A 16,125-nucleotide genomic window follows, 5' to 3' on the forward strand; every position below is an offset into this window, starting at 1 on the left:
TGCGGGAGCGAGGGGGGATGTGGAGGGAGTGTGGGGGTTGGAGGATGTGGGACAGAGCACAATGCAATGCAGCACAATGTCATTTATCGGTGAGGAGGCAGCAATGGATGCTCCTTAGTGGTACATTCCTGGGCGAGCCAGAAGGCAGGAGCATGCCTCACCTCGTACAGCGAATCAGACTCTGGGAATACAGCGCTCTCTTTCTTTTTACCTATCCTTCTCTTCTCCTTTAAGCCCAGACTGGGAATACGTGAGGACGAGAGTGTGGCTCAGTGACAGGCGCTCTTGTTGTCTCCAGTTGTAAAGGCGAGTCACAAGAGGACTGCTCTTTTTTTGGGGGGAAGCATTGTTTGATTCTCTCTGCCATCTGCTATGCCTCCATTGCCTGGGGATACAGCTGATAAAAGGCAGACCGCTGCGGATGAAAGTTTCATGGGCTACTGTACCTGGATTGTTTTGAGAGAGACAGAGCGGGAGTGGGAGAGTGAGAGAGGGAGGGAGAAGGAGTGATACAGAAAGAAGTGTCCGGAGAATGATCCATGCCCTGAAGTAAGAATTTCAATGATTTATTGCACTCTATTTTAGTGGGTTGAAGGAGGCCTGCTGAGCAATTTTTTCGTTGTTGTTCTTGTATTATTATCTCTCCCCTTCAATGTAGGCAAGACTTTTCCAAGAGAAGTCACATTTATATTTCCAAAAGCATTGCATTTTTTCTTACTATGCTTCCGTCAAATGGCATCTCAGCTGCCAAGTGATGGAAGAACACCCATGAGGATTTACATCAAATTCATTTGCATGTAAATGATAATTAGTGCATGGGACTTTGGGAAGAGATTTGTATCTTCTCTTGTTCTTGTTTACTATCTTTAATCTTGGTTGCGTTGGTATAAAGGGATACAGACATTATCAGATCATCATTCGGATGCTTGAAATAATGGCTAATTGTGATTTAATGAAATAGTTCGTCTGGTTGAAATAATGAGGTCTGTCTAAGCCCCCCCAAAAATCCAATCTTCAGGGGCATTCACCTTCATCAGAATGACTCAATAGGGAATGAATGTCATAATCAAGCTAATCAACTCATCTACTTCACAATTCGGAGATGGTTAGTAATTAGAGTGGGCCACTAACAGGACCACCACTTGAAAATCTAACATCGGGGAGAGCAAAAATCAGAGAGCACAGATCTGAGAGAGATCTGCAGTGGGGCTTAATAAGAAAAATGTTGGCTTATGGAGAACAGATGGTGCACATTGGAGCTTAAGGATGTGCTTTCATTTACATATGTTCCCTTTGCTTTTATGAGCAGGACCTATAGACGGTGTGGTTAGTGCTAGGACCCCCACGGGGCCACCATAGAGCAGATAGGATTTGGGTGATGAATGATTATCTAGTGTGTGTTGTGCTGGTAGAAGTGGATCAGAGACAGCAGTGCTGCTGGAGTTTTAAACCACTCACGGTCACTGATGGAATGAGAATAGTCCACCAACCAAAAGTATCCAGCTAACTCCTGAATTAATTCAATTCCTGAGAGTGAATGGGCACAATTTCCAGTAGTAACAAACTCCAGTAGCACTGCTGTGTCTGATCCACTTGTCCTGCAGCAATACATCACTGTTGAGTCAGCATCTCTGCAGCGATAAGAATGACCCACCCAAATCATTCCTGCTCTGTGGTGGTCCTAAGCATTGGGGAACATGTGAAAAACCTGGATGGACATGCCCCCACTTGTCACTGAGCGTGGAGACCTACATCTTATAATTATCTTAATAGGTACTCGACATAGCCCCACCTTCCCCAATCATCGTGACATGGCTCTCCAACACAGTTGTAACCAAACCTGTTTTCCCTCTGTGATCTCTCCCTCTTCTAAACTAATAACAGCAAAAAATAACCAAGCAAGCAAAACAGCCAGCAGTCCATCTCTGCCAGTCTGTCGTTATTTATCTGTTTGTTTGTCTGTTCGTTAAACCAGACATTAATATTCAATGTTTCTGCAATCCCTGAAACATCCAACAGCAAAGTGAATAAGAGTGATGTATTCTAAAGCAACATAAAATCTGGAGAACAGTTTTCAAGGGTTTTCAACCAATTGTACACAGTGGGCTTTGAAAAGCACAACAATGGCAGCGGTAACGTTAAGTAATGTTTACTCATTGTGTATTCATGCGTTGTTTTCATTGTTGTCTGGGACTGAACACAACTCTCTGCATCAGTTCACACAGATCAGTAGGGTTTCTTCATTCCTGTTAGCACCATCTAGCTCCTGCTGGATTCTTTCATCAGCCACTGAGCCAATGAACATTTGAACCTCTTCAAAAGACGTTGTCGTCATTTTACGAGCTGCAGTTGTGAGTTGAAAAATAACAAATGGGATCTCTGCTGTAGCTTGGAGATTACACAGATGGCGAGTTTGTGCTGGTCGTCTGCATTGCGTCGCATAGGGTGACCACTTTCTCTGGCCAGTCAGTGCTCTACAAGGTATACACATCATGGTTTAGTCCCTACTCTGCTAGCTTGGAACTATGAGTGAGCAGGTAGTTAAAAATTACCCAGTCCCAGGTACCAGATTTGCCTAATAGAAACAGAAAAGAATAACTTGGAAGCCAGAAGTCACCACAGTGGTAGACTGAGGCACATTGGGATAACACTCCTTCTCTTTTCGAGGAATTGCCCAGGAATATTGTTGACCTTAGAGAGTCATTAAAGATTGAAAAGTCCATTGAAAGGTTCTCTTAATGTACTTATGCATTCTTCAATATGATATAATGACTCAGTGTGCTCAGAGTCAATGGATCCTTTGGGTATTTTTATTTTTAGGAGTGTATGTTTAGGTTTAGCCACAGTTTAGTTCCAAAAAAACAAAGCTAATTCCATCATCTTCAACAGGTTCTTCTTGATTTCATTACGCCTCTAGCCCTGTCTTGCCCACACTTCGGCTAATAGTGTGAACTGATATGCTAATGTGTATGTTGTGCCTCACACCTTTGAGCGAGTCTAGCATACAGAATAGCGTTCATTTTCACCTTCCATTGTTGTAATCTCACTCTGACCAAGGATGCTTAATATTTTCTTTCAAAGGGATGTTCAGGCTCGGTGCAAAGAAAGCCAATGTGTGAAGATAGTATAGACAAAGTAAATTCCATCTGTTTCTCCGGGTTCCTCTTGATTTCATTTGGCCTCTATCCCCCTCGTCCCCACGCTACATGGGAAAGGTCAGGGGGCTGGGCGGCTGTAATGAAAGCTGACAGATAAGACAAGGCAAAGAGAGATCTCAAGGGGCAGCCGAGGGACCGCGCCTCAGGAAGTGTCAAGCGTGATTGAGACCTGCCCAGATGCTGTCGGCCGTGCAACAAAACCAACAGAGAGGCCACAGTTTACCCTTCAGTTGTCTCTTCCTCATCACACACTTCGTCTTTCTTCAGAGGCCTCTAAATCCTTTAGAAGAAATTCATATCCTGCCACAATGCCATTGTGCACTCTGAGCAATCCAGCAGGGCCTTTGTCCTGCTATAGACCTCCAAAGTCACACTCTGCACAAAATAAACTCCAGACATTTACATTTATGGCTGTTGGCAGACCTGTCAAGACTTACTTCCGATAAAGAAGCAGGGTGCTAGACTTAATCTTATGGGTAGGTTCCTGCCTGAGAACTGTGGGGGAGAAGTAGAAACAAGCTAGAATGGTACAGTCCAGGGAGGGACCATGATACAAATTCAGTAACTACTGTCTGTAAATATGGAACCTCTGCTCATTAGGCACTCATTCGTTTGGAAGGCATGCTAACATTATTTCAGCTAACCCTATCTTTCTACTTTCTAGCAAGTGTTTACAGTACACAGTGAAACGAAATAGCGTTCCTCCAGGACCAAAGTGCTACATAAGACAATACATACATCCATTATCTGCAACCGCTTATCCAACCGCGGGGGGTCCAGAGCCTACCTGGAATCATCGGGCGCAAGGCGGGAATACACCCTGGAGGGGGCGCCAGTCCTTCACAGGGTAACACAGACATATTCACTCATACACATGGACACTTTCGAGTCACCAATCCACCTGCAACGTGTGTTTTTGGACTGTGGGAGGAAACCGGAGCACCCGGAGGAAACCCAGGCGGACACGGGGAGAACACACCAACTCCTCACAGACAGTCACCCGGAGCAGGAATCGAACCCACAACCTCCAGGCCCCTGTGTGACTGTGACACTACCTGCTGCGCCACCGTGCCGCCCTAAGACAATACAACATAACAATAACAATAACCTTAAACTGACATATATAAGTATGAACTAAAATGAAAACAGCAGCTTAATTTGCTTTAAAACTGACAGTTTTATTAAAACAAAGAGCTCGCTACGGAAATTCTTGGACGCAACCGTGACGTCACTGGTGGACAACAGCTGCGGTAAAACACCGTTATGACTGACTGTTATGACAGTATCTAGCTAAATAACCAACATTATTCATGACAATAGCCTAGCAATAAGCTAAACTCATATTTAGAGGTACCGTTATTCTTGTAAATGTGATCGAAGTCAAACTCGAATTCATCCAACACTATAAACCTCCGTAATGCAGCTACGTAGCCGAGTATAATCTGAGCCACCGAGTTTAGCGAGTCAAGCTAACGTTAACTAACACCAACTAAAACAGCCGAAGTGAGTGTCCTTACCCTGTTTACCTCTTGAACACCTTTCGTTGGTGTCCTTACATGCCCATATTGTTGGAAAAGCGCCAGAGAAATGAGCTACAGATAACGGAGTGAGCGGATGGTCCTTTCCAAAGTGCCTGTTTGATCTTTGATCTTTGGGCCATTTGTTCACAGATGTCCCACTGTACATTGAATGATTGCAGACAAAAACAACACACCTTTTCGTCATTTTGCATTAAATTAAGTGCAGCTTCTAGAGTTGTTGTCCACCATCTACGTCACAGACAAGACGCCTATTGGAGTTTCCCAACACTGTTTGGGGGGGGGGACCAACGGTCTTTTAAACCTTATTCCTTCAATTAGTAAGAAATAACATGTCTTCTGACTATCAATAAACACAAGTTAGGAACTCAAATTCCACTGTATTTATTTGTTTGACACTTTCATATCGCTGGTGCTTAGCCTTTAACTAGTGGCAAGTTCATTTTTTTCTCCAATTCTCCAAATCTTAATTTAAAATCATTAGAAGGTCTCCTACAAACTGTGAAGGGAATTCTATCCAACTTCATAGCATCTCCAAACTACGGCATTGATTATGCTGCGCATGTAGCACATATGCAAAAGTTTAAAGACATCAATTCAGCAAATTGAACTCCATGCACAGGCCCTCTGGGGCCTGCAGTCTGTTTCATCCACTATACCGTGAGGATATGTTTGGAGGAAGCTGCTCTGTATTTAATATTCCATACTGGTTTTGCTTTGAACGTTCTTTTGGTTTTTAATCAGGCTGCTAAATATTTGCAATGTTACGATAGAGCCGCAGCGCACCAGGTTTTTGGCAGCTTTTTTTTTCCCTCTAGCATTGAAGTTTATCCTGAACTTCTTCAGGATGATATGTTCTCCCTTAAAATGAATTATAGATGAGTTGTTTAGCTCTTTTGATTTACTTCATCCCTCTGTGCTAATCTGTTGGATGTGGGCACTGGTTTAATGTGTTTCACGGTCTTCGCCTGCTTAACCTCCTGTGTAAGAGAAATGTAATTTCATTGTGGTCCTCCACAAGTCTTTAATCTGTCTTCTAGACAAGTCAGCGAAACCTCTGAGGCCAAGAGTAACTTCCAGCTGAATGATTTCTAGTAGTGTTTACTACCGGTGCCAAGAAATAGCCACACGGTTCATGTTGGACCCAGTTTAATAAACCACTCTGAAGAACAATTAACTAAAGATGCAGAGATTCATGAAGTGTTCGTGAAACTTACGTAAGCAGCTGATGTAGACCTTTAAATGCTAGTTCCAGTATGTGCAATTTTTTATAAGGGTTGTTTTTGCTCTGGACCCCTCTGACGTCCACTTGTCTTACCGTTTCTTTAAGGTGACAGTGACTTTTTTTTCTGACATTAGGTTGTCATTCATCTTCGGAAATGATACGACACACACTTTAACTCAGTGTCTCACTGTGACAGAATGCTGATACTACAACATGGCTTCCCAGACTGACTTGAGCATTTTCTCTGGCCCTGAGGTACACCGAGTTTCAGTTTACCTTTTATACGGATAAAGTTGTGTCACATCTTCTCCAGTGTGTCACAGTGTTCAACACAAAGCCAGTTGGTCATCTGTTATAATATGCTGCATCATTCAGACACCTGCCTTACAATAAAGTGTTAACCATGCACCAAATTGACGTTTCAGAGTAGAGGAATCTTTCTCTATTTGGCACTGGTCATGCCCTTAGTACTCAGTGCATGGAGGGCAGAGTAATCCCCAAAACAATTGGCTGGATCAGTGACTGGCTTTAATGCAGGAGTGAAAGGCCACATAATGAGAAAATGATCTTAAACAGAAAAAGCATGAAGCAGGGGAGGAAAGAGAGGCTTCCTCTTCACTGAAAATCCTTCCGGTTCTTGCAAAGGGATGTAATTAATTCTAAGCGGTTCCACTTCAGCAGAAAATAAGTTCAGACAGGGACTGCGTTTAACTCAATCTGCCTCTAGTTTTTAAAAGTTTACGAAGGAGGCGTGGCTCATTCCTTAAATGTTATACGGAACTAGACGACAAGACTCTGTAGACCTTTCATTAATTCAGCTCCTTCAAGGTGCTTCGGTTGTGTTCACCTGTATAATCGCCAAAGACAAGTATGGCTAATGAAATGGGACACTGGAAAAGTCACGTATGAACATAAAAATATCCTTGTTCACCCCAGCATCAGGGTTTTATGGAACAATGGAGCTCAATCCTCAAGCTTTCTACTCCAGAACTAATCATCCAAGATCAGAACATGATTTCACTAAGGTTCCCATGGCTTACTGTTAGCAAATCCTCACAGGTATGTTGCAAAATCTAATCTAAACCATTCTCAGAAGAGTAGAAGCTACTTCAGCAGGTTCCACAAACTTTGCTGCGCTGAATGACTGGATAACTGTAGTGTTACAGCTGTCAATGTTTAGTCTCAGTGTTAAAACTCTGCTGAAACATGATGAAACATAATGGCAGCCAAGGCCCATCGGCCTTTCCAGAAGTCTGAGCATATGAAAGATATTTTTGACAAATCACAGCGTGTGCGCAGACGGCCGTACAACATAAACAAGGCGTGTCAGCTAGCTTACACCAGCCAACCAATGTATTTTGTGAGTAGCACATTAGGTTGAATGCGCACTGGTTCATTCAGCAAAAACTAGGCCATGCTGTTGAACAGCTGCAGTGGAAATATTTCCTGCAAAAAAAAAGAAAAGCTGACCATGCCTTTTCCACCGTTTCCTGAAGGAACTTTCTCCAGCAGGTTGAATTTGGATATGCAAGCGGTGAGAATGCAAAAGTAAATATAAGTTGCATAATTGGACATTCCCCTGCTGATGTAAACGAAGGGCTGAAGGAGCCAGGTGGCCTGGCTCATCAGAAACCACAGAGGATGATCGTTCAATAACAATCTACTCAGGGGATTCTGGTGCTTCTAAATATAGCCTAGTGGTAAAAGACTTGATCCTCACAGTTCAGGGTGTGCTGGAAGGCATTGTGCTCTCTGTGGGATCACCAGGCATTGAGGAGTTCAGTGGAAGCTACTCAGCCTTTGCTCTCTGCGTGGGCTTTATCATATGGATTTTTCTTCTTCTTGGGATTGGATGAACACTGAAGTATATGAGACCAAAAAAAACAAGAGCAGTGGGACAGCATTAATTATTGAATGTCAGTCTAAGTAGCTGTGGAGAAACAATCCGCTCAGCCTTATTGAAGTTCCCAGGAATTTCCTCCAAGGCCAGATGCTAGCTGCCGGCTCAGACCGGTGGACAAGGTGAAATGTGTTGTGACCGGTGGAGGTGGGCTGCGTATGGAGCTTTGTAACACCGCATTCTCACCAGTCACATTCAGAAAGGCCTGTTCCTCTGAGACCTGAGAGCTTCTGGAGATCAAGACTAGATTCACACATCACCACCACATCACAATCAACTCAGTCAGGCCCTCCAGAGACTCAGGGCTTTACGTATTGTCCATCCATCCATCAGGTGAGTCAGCCAGTCGCCAAGCCATTCATCCTGAAGGTCCAGTATTTTATTCGCTGCTCTCACTGCTGCTTTACTTTTGAAGCATAATTCATTTGAATCTTCATTCGTAGAAATATAAAATTCTTGCCAAAATATATCCCCAATGTTTGAAGATAAAAGTGTTATCAGTTTCATAACCATTACCCCTACCGATAATTACCTTCCAGCTTCAGAGCTTTTGTGCCTTCCTTCTGAATGGTCTGGTCCCCCTCCTGCTTGTGGTTGTAAGCCTATGATTTCTTTATTCTAGCTTTGCTGAGTTAGACGTAGATCTGGATCCAGTACACTTTCACTGTCCAACTCATTCCAACCAATTGTGCAATAGACCTGTCATCACTGTGTCATGTAACACACGTCACAAAACTGGCAACTTCACCAAAATACCTGGGACAAGCCAGCAAGCGCTGACAAGTGTGGCAGTTAAGTGGGTTTGGCAGCAGTGGCCTGCAATTGGACTTCCCCGTGTTGTTGTATAATGTGGAGGTGTACAATTTTTTATGTAGCTGAGCGATGGCGACGGCAGCTGAAAACAGCTCTCAGTTTTCCTTAAAATACAGAGTGTCAGATTTTCAAAGACGTCTAGACGTCTTGGAAAGTTCGGTCCTAGAAGTTGCATTTTCTGGTTTTTGACAATCCAAGAAATCCCATAATGCATTCAGGGATGTTGAGGGTTGGGTTTCTGTGACGGCCAGTTCATTGTCGTGAGATCTTTGGCTGATTCTTTGTTTGATTCATTCATTCATTATCTGTAAGCACTTATCCAGTTCAGGGTCGCGGTGGGTCCAGAGCCTACCTGGAATCATTGGGCGCGAGGTGGGAATACACCCTGGAGGGGGCGCCAGTTCTTCACAGGGCAACACACACACACACATTCACTCACACCTACGAACACTTTCGAGTCGCCAATCCACCTACCAACGTGTGTTTTTGGACTGTGGGAGGAAACCAGAGCTGCTTGATTTACAATTTTTTTTTTGTCTATTTCCTTTTTTCTCAGCAGTGGTTTCTTAACAATCTTGCATGAATGTATATTTATATGATTTATTATACTTCTCATTGGAAATGTAGTTTCTTATGCAGCCTGGGCCCACCCTGAATCAAACTGATATCAATATAATTGAATTTAACCTGATGCCTGATTTATTATGATTTTTTTGGGTGATTTCTGCTGCCCAGCTCCACCTAGCAACAGTACGTTTTGAGATCCATGTTGCAATCTGTTCAGCCGAGGAGAGAAAATTGCACTAATCTGAGTCAATGTGGGCTGCTTTACTCTGGGCTCACCATCAAAAACCTGAGAAAAGTCTGAGCAAATGATGTCAAGGGGAAATGAGGGGAAAAAACCTTTACAACTAGGCGTCTGATTCGAGACCAAAGGGAGTTGAAACCTACAGTCGGTTAATGTGGTCAAAGAGAAAAGCGTATAATGGAAGGCACCATGAGTCAGAGAGTATGTCCTCACCTGCTGTCCAGATACATCCGACTACGCGGCGGTCTCCGGCAGACAATGACAGAAAGGAGTTATGAGAGGTGAGTCTGAGGCACTGTTTGTACTTTTAAAGTGTTGGAGAGATGATTTGTAGTGACATAACAGGGTTATTCTGTTGTTCTGTAAACACTTCAGGTATGAGAGTGGCATCAGCACAGGGACGACTAAAGGAGACACGGCCAGAGAAATCAACTCACGAGAAATACATTCATTATCTATGAATCGGCCTGTGATTGGAATTGAATATAGGTAGATCCCCTCTGGATGTACTGCAGCCTGTGGCCAGTATATGATGCTTTTTCCTCTTGAAAGGGAAGGGGAGTGCTGACGAAAAGGATGAACAGGAGTCTTTGTAATGAAAGGGAGCAAAGAGCTGCTCTGTGAAGAAAGCACATCAGTGTGTGTCTTGTGTATCTCACCATTTCTGTGTTTTCTTCTGTTCTGTAGTGACTGGACAGGGGCTAGTTTTCTTGAGGCTGTAGCTAGAAATACTAATCACACAACACTGACACACACACACACACAAAATAAATACACTTTAAAAAACGAAGACTACAAGAAGAAGAATACAATTTGCAGGTAGGTGTCGCAGTCACACAGCTCCAGGGACCTGGAGGTTGTGGGTTCGATTTCCGCTCCGGGTGACTGTCTGTGAGGAGTGTGGTGTGTTCTCTCTGTGTCTGTGTGGGTTTCCTCCGGGTGACTGTCTGTGAGGAGTGTGGTGTGTTCTCCCTGTGTCTGCGTGGGTTTCCTCCGGGTGACTGTCTGTAGGTGTGACTGTGTGTGTTGCCCTGTGAAGGACTGGCGCCCCCTCCAGGGTGTATTCCTGCCTTGCACCCAATGATTGAAGGGAAACTCTGGCCTATGTAAAGATAATCAGTTTGGGCCCCACCACCCAATGTTCTTTTTTAGGGACGCTGTCAGTGACAGGCCATTAGAATTGTCTTAACTTTGCCCTTCATTTGGCGTCCCTCAGTGGACTGAACAAATAAATTTGTTATTAATTGCATTGTGTCTTTTGGGTGTGAGGTGTGAGAAAATATCTCTTTAGATTATTTATTCTGTTGTATGTATATTTCTCTGCTTCTCATGAAACTGAAAGCATGAAAAGAGAAGTGGAGGTTGCATAGGTGGGTAACAACGTAGTCTCAGCCACAGGTGCTCCACTACACTACACACAGTGTCTGATACTTTCAGTGAGTTTAGCTGGCCTCACTGTCAGGATTCTGCCAGCTGCATTCTGATTGGTTGCCTGTACCTTTGTGTATATGCTCTACCGTTTATGGTTTTGTACAGGCTCCAGAATCACCTACACTGCCTTTAACTGACATTCAAATTAAATAAATGAACGGTCTGTATCTCTTCCCCCGCCCCCCCCCCCCCCCCCACCCCCAATCTTTCCTCTCTCTTTCTTCAAACATTAGTCAAACCCCTCCACAGTAATAAGTAATGTTGTGCAGTAATAAAGTCTGCAGTGTTTTTGTGCTGAGAGAGAAATGAAATGTTGAATCTCGTGGTGATTCAGGCATTCACTTGCAGAATACTGAGTGAGTTGAGCCATGCCAGTAGGTGGCAATCCTACATCATTGTGCCCACTTTAGTCAGACATGGGCACACACACACACACACACACACACACTCACACACACAAACACACACACACCACCTGACATTATTATTAAATGTTGTCTTTTATGTATATTGTGGCATTCACAATAGTTCCCATCCATCATTAGAGAGAAGCAAAGGGGGTGGTGCCATTGCAAATGACTCCATAAAAGCCTTGCGTTCACCCCAATTAGTGAGACATTATTCTTGTTACTTGTCATCGCTGGAGTATTGTTGAATTGTCGGTAGTTTGTTTGTGTTTTGTGGAATCCACTTCCCTTGTACATCTCACCCTGCGGTGTCCCTCTCTGCTGTGTCTTTGTAAAGGCTGTATGTGCAGTTTGCTGTTATTTCAGTTACTCTGCAAGTTTATACATAACACATGAAGGCAAAAGCTTGCCATCCTCCCCCTGGTAAAATAAAAAGACGTGTTGATTTTACGAGGACACACCTCTGGACTTGGACACACAGTAAAAGAGGAAATACAAAAGCTGTGGAACATCTTATGCTTAATATAGTTTAGTGTTAACCACATTCTCATGTCCGTTCGCCCAGGGGGTGTCCAAACTTTTGCAAACGACTGTAAATCGCTGGCAGTTTAGCGCATGCGCAGTGGCCGAGAGAAGCTACTGAAAGCCAGGAGCTTGAGCAACTGCAGCAGATGTGAAGGAGGCTGAAGGAAAGCGGTGTTTCTCTGAGGACGGAGGCGATTCATACGCGTTTTAAAGATCGTTTTCAGGCCATTTTCTTTTATATTTCTATGGTTTACACAGAGCACTGCATAAGGCAGAGAGGGAGAGAGAGAGAGGGAGAGGGAGAGAGAGAGCGCTGCAGTTTGAATCAAAAACCACTGACTGACAGGAAATGATTGAGTGACTCTCAAGAGTTGGACGTCGTGGGCTTCATACGGACGGAAACGGCGCGGAAACGTGCGTAATTCCGTGCGTAAACCGGAGCGTCTTCTGTTGTAGCTTAATGAACGAGTCTGAGCCTGATTCCAGTCTGTTTAAATGGAGGAGGAGAGACACTGCAGTTCAGGCATGAGCTGAAGTGTGTGCCTCAGTCTGTGAGTGTGTGTGTGGAAGCAGCGCTGTGTAAACTCAGCACACACACACGCACACACACACACACGTTTGGGTTTGATCTGAGGATAGCGCTGAGCTCTAATTCACTGGGACCTTTCTAATAACTGCTGGATTTCTCCTTCTTCCCGTTGGAATACAGCAGCAGGGAGGCTGTTTAACCCCCGTGGGGTTTTTTTTCCCCTCTCTTTGCTCTCTTTCTTTTCTTTTCTCCATCCATCTCTCCCTCTGTTTTCTCCCTTTCCTCCCTCTCTCTCTGGCTGTGGATTGGAGGCTGCGTTGCGTTTTCAGGACCCCGCACACATTCTGCTGAAATTCTGCGCTTGGATGTTTTTGGGAAGAGTGAGATAAAAACGCAGAGTGCGCGTGTGCCCGCTCTCGGGATCGTGCGTGGATTTTACATGAACTTGAGGCTGCAGTGGACCCTCCATATTCCACAGCCATCGCTCTCCGCTCGCTTCAGAGGAAAGAAACAGAATGTGTAAGTAGCTGATCAGGATCAGGATCAGATCTTCCCCCACTTCATTACGACTTTCATGCAACAGTGTCCATGCAGCATCCATCTATCTATCTATCTATCTATCTATCTATCTATCTATCTATCTATCTATCTATCTATCTATCTATCAAGTGTGTGTGTGTGTGTGTGTGTGTGTGTGTGTGTGGAGCTGAGGTTTGGTTGCTGTTGCTCTGGTTGAATTGAGAGCCCCCCTCCCCCTCTGCTGCTCCACTTAACGTTACTTTTTGCTAGAATATGGCGTTGGGTCATTCATATTCTGTTCACATGTGGAGGCTTTCGCAAAGACGAGAGAGCGAGAGAGAGAGAGAGAGAGCCTATCGTCTCCGGCGTCTCCTCTCCACTGCCTCTAATAAAGCAGAGGATGTGAGAGGTGTCCAGAGAGCAGCTGGCATTGAGTTTGTTTCTCGCTGAAAGAACTGCACTGTGGGTCGCATCCCCGGACATGTTATCCCACCTCTTACACAGGGTTTTGGACTGTAACTCTGAGAAGCATAGCACAGGGTGGCAGCTCATACAGGGCCAAGCAGTGTGTCTTTAATATTTCACCTCCCAGAGCCCAAGGGAAAAGGTTATGGCTCAAACGTTGCTCTTTAACAGCTCAGGAGACAAAATCCTCTTACGATCCCTGAGGAGAAATGGCACCAGAGCAATAGGACACACGAGACACAGGAGAGAGTAAGGAGAAACAAGGGTTGAGTCCATAATGTGAAACTTGACCGATATCTCAATTAAAACTCAGACTGCAATTGAGCCGTCTTAAGAAAAGTGTCCTTTCATTTCCTTTCCTTTCCAGCTGAGTACGGTGTTGTCTGGGAGATTTTTTCTTTCCTGTATCCATATATGGGTGGTCCTTGAGTCAGGCCATAGCATCCGCTGCTTGGACACTGTGGCTGCGCTCAAGGATCTCCCATAGGAAAGTAAAAAAAAAAGCATCTTCTTCAAATCTCTGTTTTTTTCATCTGATCTCACTGTAGGAGAAACTACTGAGACCTGAAGGAGGTCTCTTTTCTGTTTTTTCTTTTCCCTTGGGAGGTCATTGAGCCTGGCCATAGTGTCAGCCACCTGGACACTATGCCCATTCTTGTCGACCCCCTGAAGAAAAGGCTAAATAAATAATAAATAAATAAATAAAATATGAGTTTCATGTTTGTCTTTCCATCTAAGAACCTATAGAGACAATAAGGCGATCTCTTTTGGATTCTTCTTCCTTATGGAATGTCCTTACATCCAGGTTGTGGTGTGAGTTCTAGCTGATATTTGCATTCCCCACACACACACACACACTGGTTCTACATTGGCAGTTAAGGAACATTACGTAATTTCAGTGGATGATTCATGGTGGTGGGCTGATGCTTCCCTAATTCTGTTTGGGCATGAACGCTTTGACATGTCTAATATTTTTTTTTCTTGAAAAAGGTCCTGAAAAGCTGCAGGTTAGACCACAGTAGCAGCTCAGGTGTTTTTCTAGGGACATGTTTAAGCCAATGCCTGGACTACAATGCACTCCCTCTGCAGGGATTCTGCTTTGAAAGTCCATCTGAGCCATGAACCTGGGCTAGAAAGCAGGTCTGGAACACACGGCTGTAGCGTCTCTCTTCAAACGAAGAGAATCAGCTGAGATAATTGCTTTAATTGGTTCTGTTCTATCTGTTCCAGCTCCTGAAGTGTTGCAGTAAATATAGATGTCATCGCCCCTGGTCTTGCAGAGGGATCTCTTACTAGCATGATCTGGAAGTGACAGAGCATTCGCAAACACTTCAACCAGCTAACACAAATGTTTACAGCTCATTCCAAGTGGCATTTTGTTTTATTCACTGGAGCTGGAAAATTGCGTATGTTTTTATTCACGTCATGGCTTTGGCCAGGTCTGGGGTCCAAGCAAAGAGATGCAGTTTATGGATAGATCCAAAACCCAAGGCTTCCTCTCAAACATCTGACATTTGAAAGATTAGCTTCATTTTTCCAGATCTCGGACAGAAATATCATCTCCTATTATACATTTTTAAAACTGAACACACTGCCAAACTCTTAATGGTTTTCATAGAAATTGCTTGACAGCTGCTCTATTTAGTTCAATGCATTCCACACCATAATCATCTTATCCAGCTTAAATGAATGGAGCAAATATCCCAGTTCCGATAAGGGAAAGTAAATCTGCAAAAAATTAAAAGCATAATCACATTTCCACAATACTGTTACCAACTCAGATCAGTTGTGTGCTCCTGGTAAGAAGCCGTGGGGATTCACGGTTTAAATTACAGCGGAGTGTAATATCGTAGAACAGATTGAGGTGTGGGGTCCAGATTCTCCCTCTCGGAGGAGTGTATCGCTGTGTACACTGGTCACAAAATGTTTCTGTGTGTGAAAGAACCCAATCCTGAGTTCATATTTGCTGTAAGACTTTCATCAACATGTTCATAGCTACACTGTGCTACTATGCTTGCTCCTCTTGCATACCCTTTGAAAGGAACTGAGCTAACAGGGGGCTTGTGTTCTTTGCTGCAGTCTCTAGTCTTGTGGGAAGAGTACACTGGAGGTTGCAGTGCGGCTTTCATTGCATTCAGCCATGAGAACATTAGTGAGCTGAGGTACTGAGGTTGGATGATTAGTTCTGGATCGCATTCACAGCTCCGCAGTCCAATGGTGGGGACGTTATACCCCTCTAGCCCATGCTTGGCATGGAGCATGGTGACCTTAAGCTTGTTTGACTTCTCCAAATCGCCCCAGTTCATGTCATGTTTTTCTATGGAGAGATGCACAACCGAATGTCTACATTGGGTGCACCTTAAATTAGCGGAATTCTGTGATTATAAGGGGTGCCCACGGATTTGAGGAGATAAAACGTACGTCATAAATGAAGTCTTTAAAGGATTACACCATCGGTAAATTTGCGACTGAGTTCTGGTCATGCGGAATGTGATTGCAATGATCTTCATTAGTCACAGTTTAATTAATGCAATCTCAACCATCCAAATATCATCATCTTGTTTGGATCTGGACAGAATTAAACAGTGCATGCTCATTCTACACTGACAACCTCGTTCAGTTCCATCGCCTCCTTAACCAACATGGAGCTGTCACTATGGACTGTATTGGTAATCATGGGATATAAAGATTACTCCACAATGGAATCAGTGGTTTCTGTAAATATTCATTCATTCATTCATTCATTATCTGTAACCCTTATCCAGTTCAGGGTCGCAGTGGGTCCAGAGCCTACCTGGAATCATTGG

General features: G+C 44.0%; 1 protein-coding gene across 1 annotated transcript in view; it reads left to right on the forward strand.

The window, feature by feature from the left end:
* The first annotated feature begins 492 nt into the window (after nt 1-492).
* LOC136676698 (leucine-rich repeat-containing protein 4C-like) overlaps nt 493-16,125 on the forward strand; it is a 51,030-nt gene continuing 35,397 nt past the window's right edge. The window contains exon 1 of the mRNA XM_066653882.1: nt 493-549. The gene's annotated coding sequence lies outside the window, so the exon portion shown is untranslated. The remainder of the gene's footprint in view (nt 550-16,125) is intronic.

The sequence above is a fragment of the Hoplias malabaricus genome, chromosome X2 (assembly GCF_029633855.1).
Source record: "Hoplias malabaricus isolate fHopMal1 chromosome X2, fHopMal1.hap1, whole genome shotgun sequence".
Lineage (NCBI taxonomy): Eukaryota > Metazoa > Chordata > Actinopteri > Characiformes > Erythrinidae > Hoplias > Hoplias malabaricus.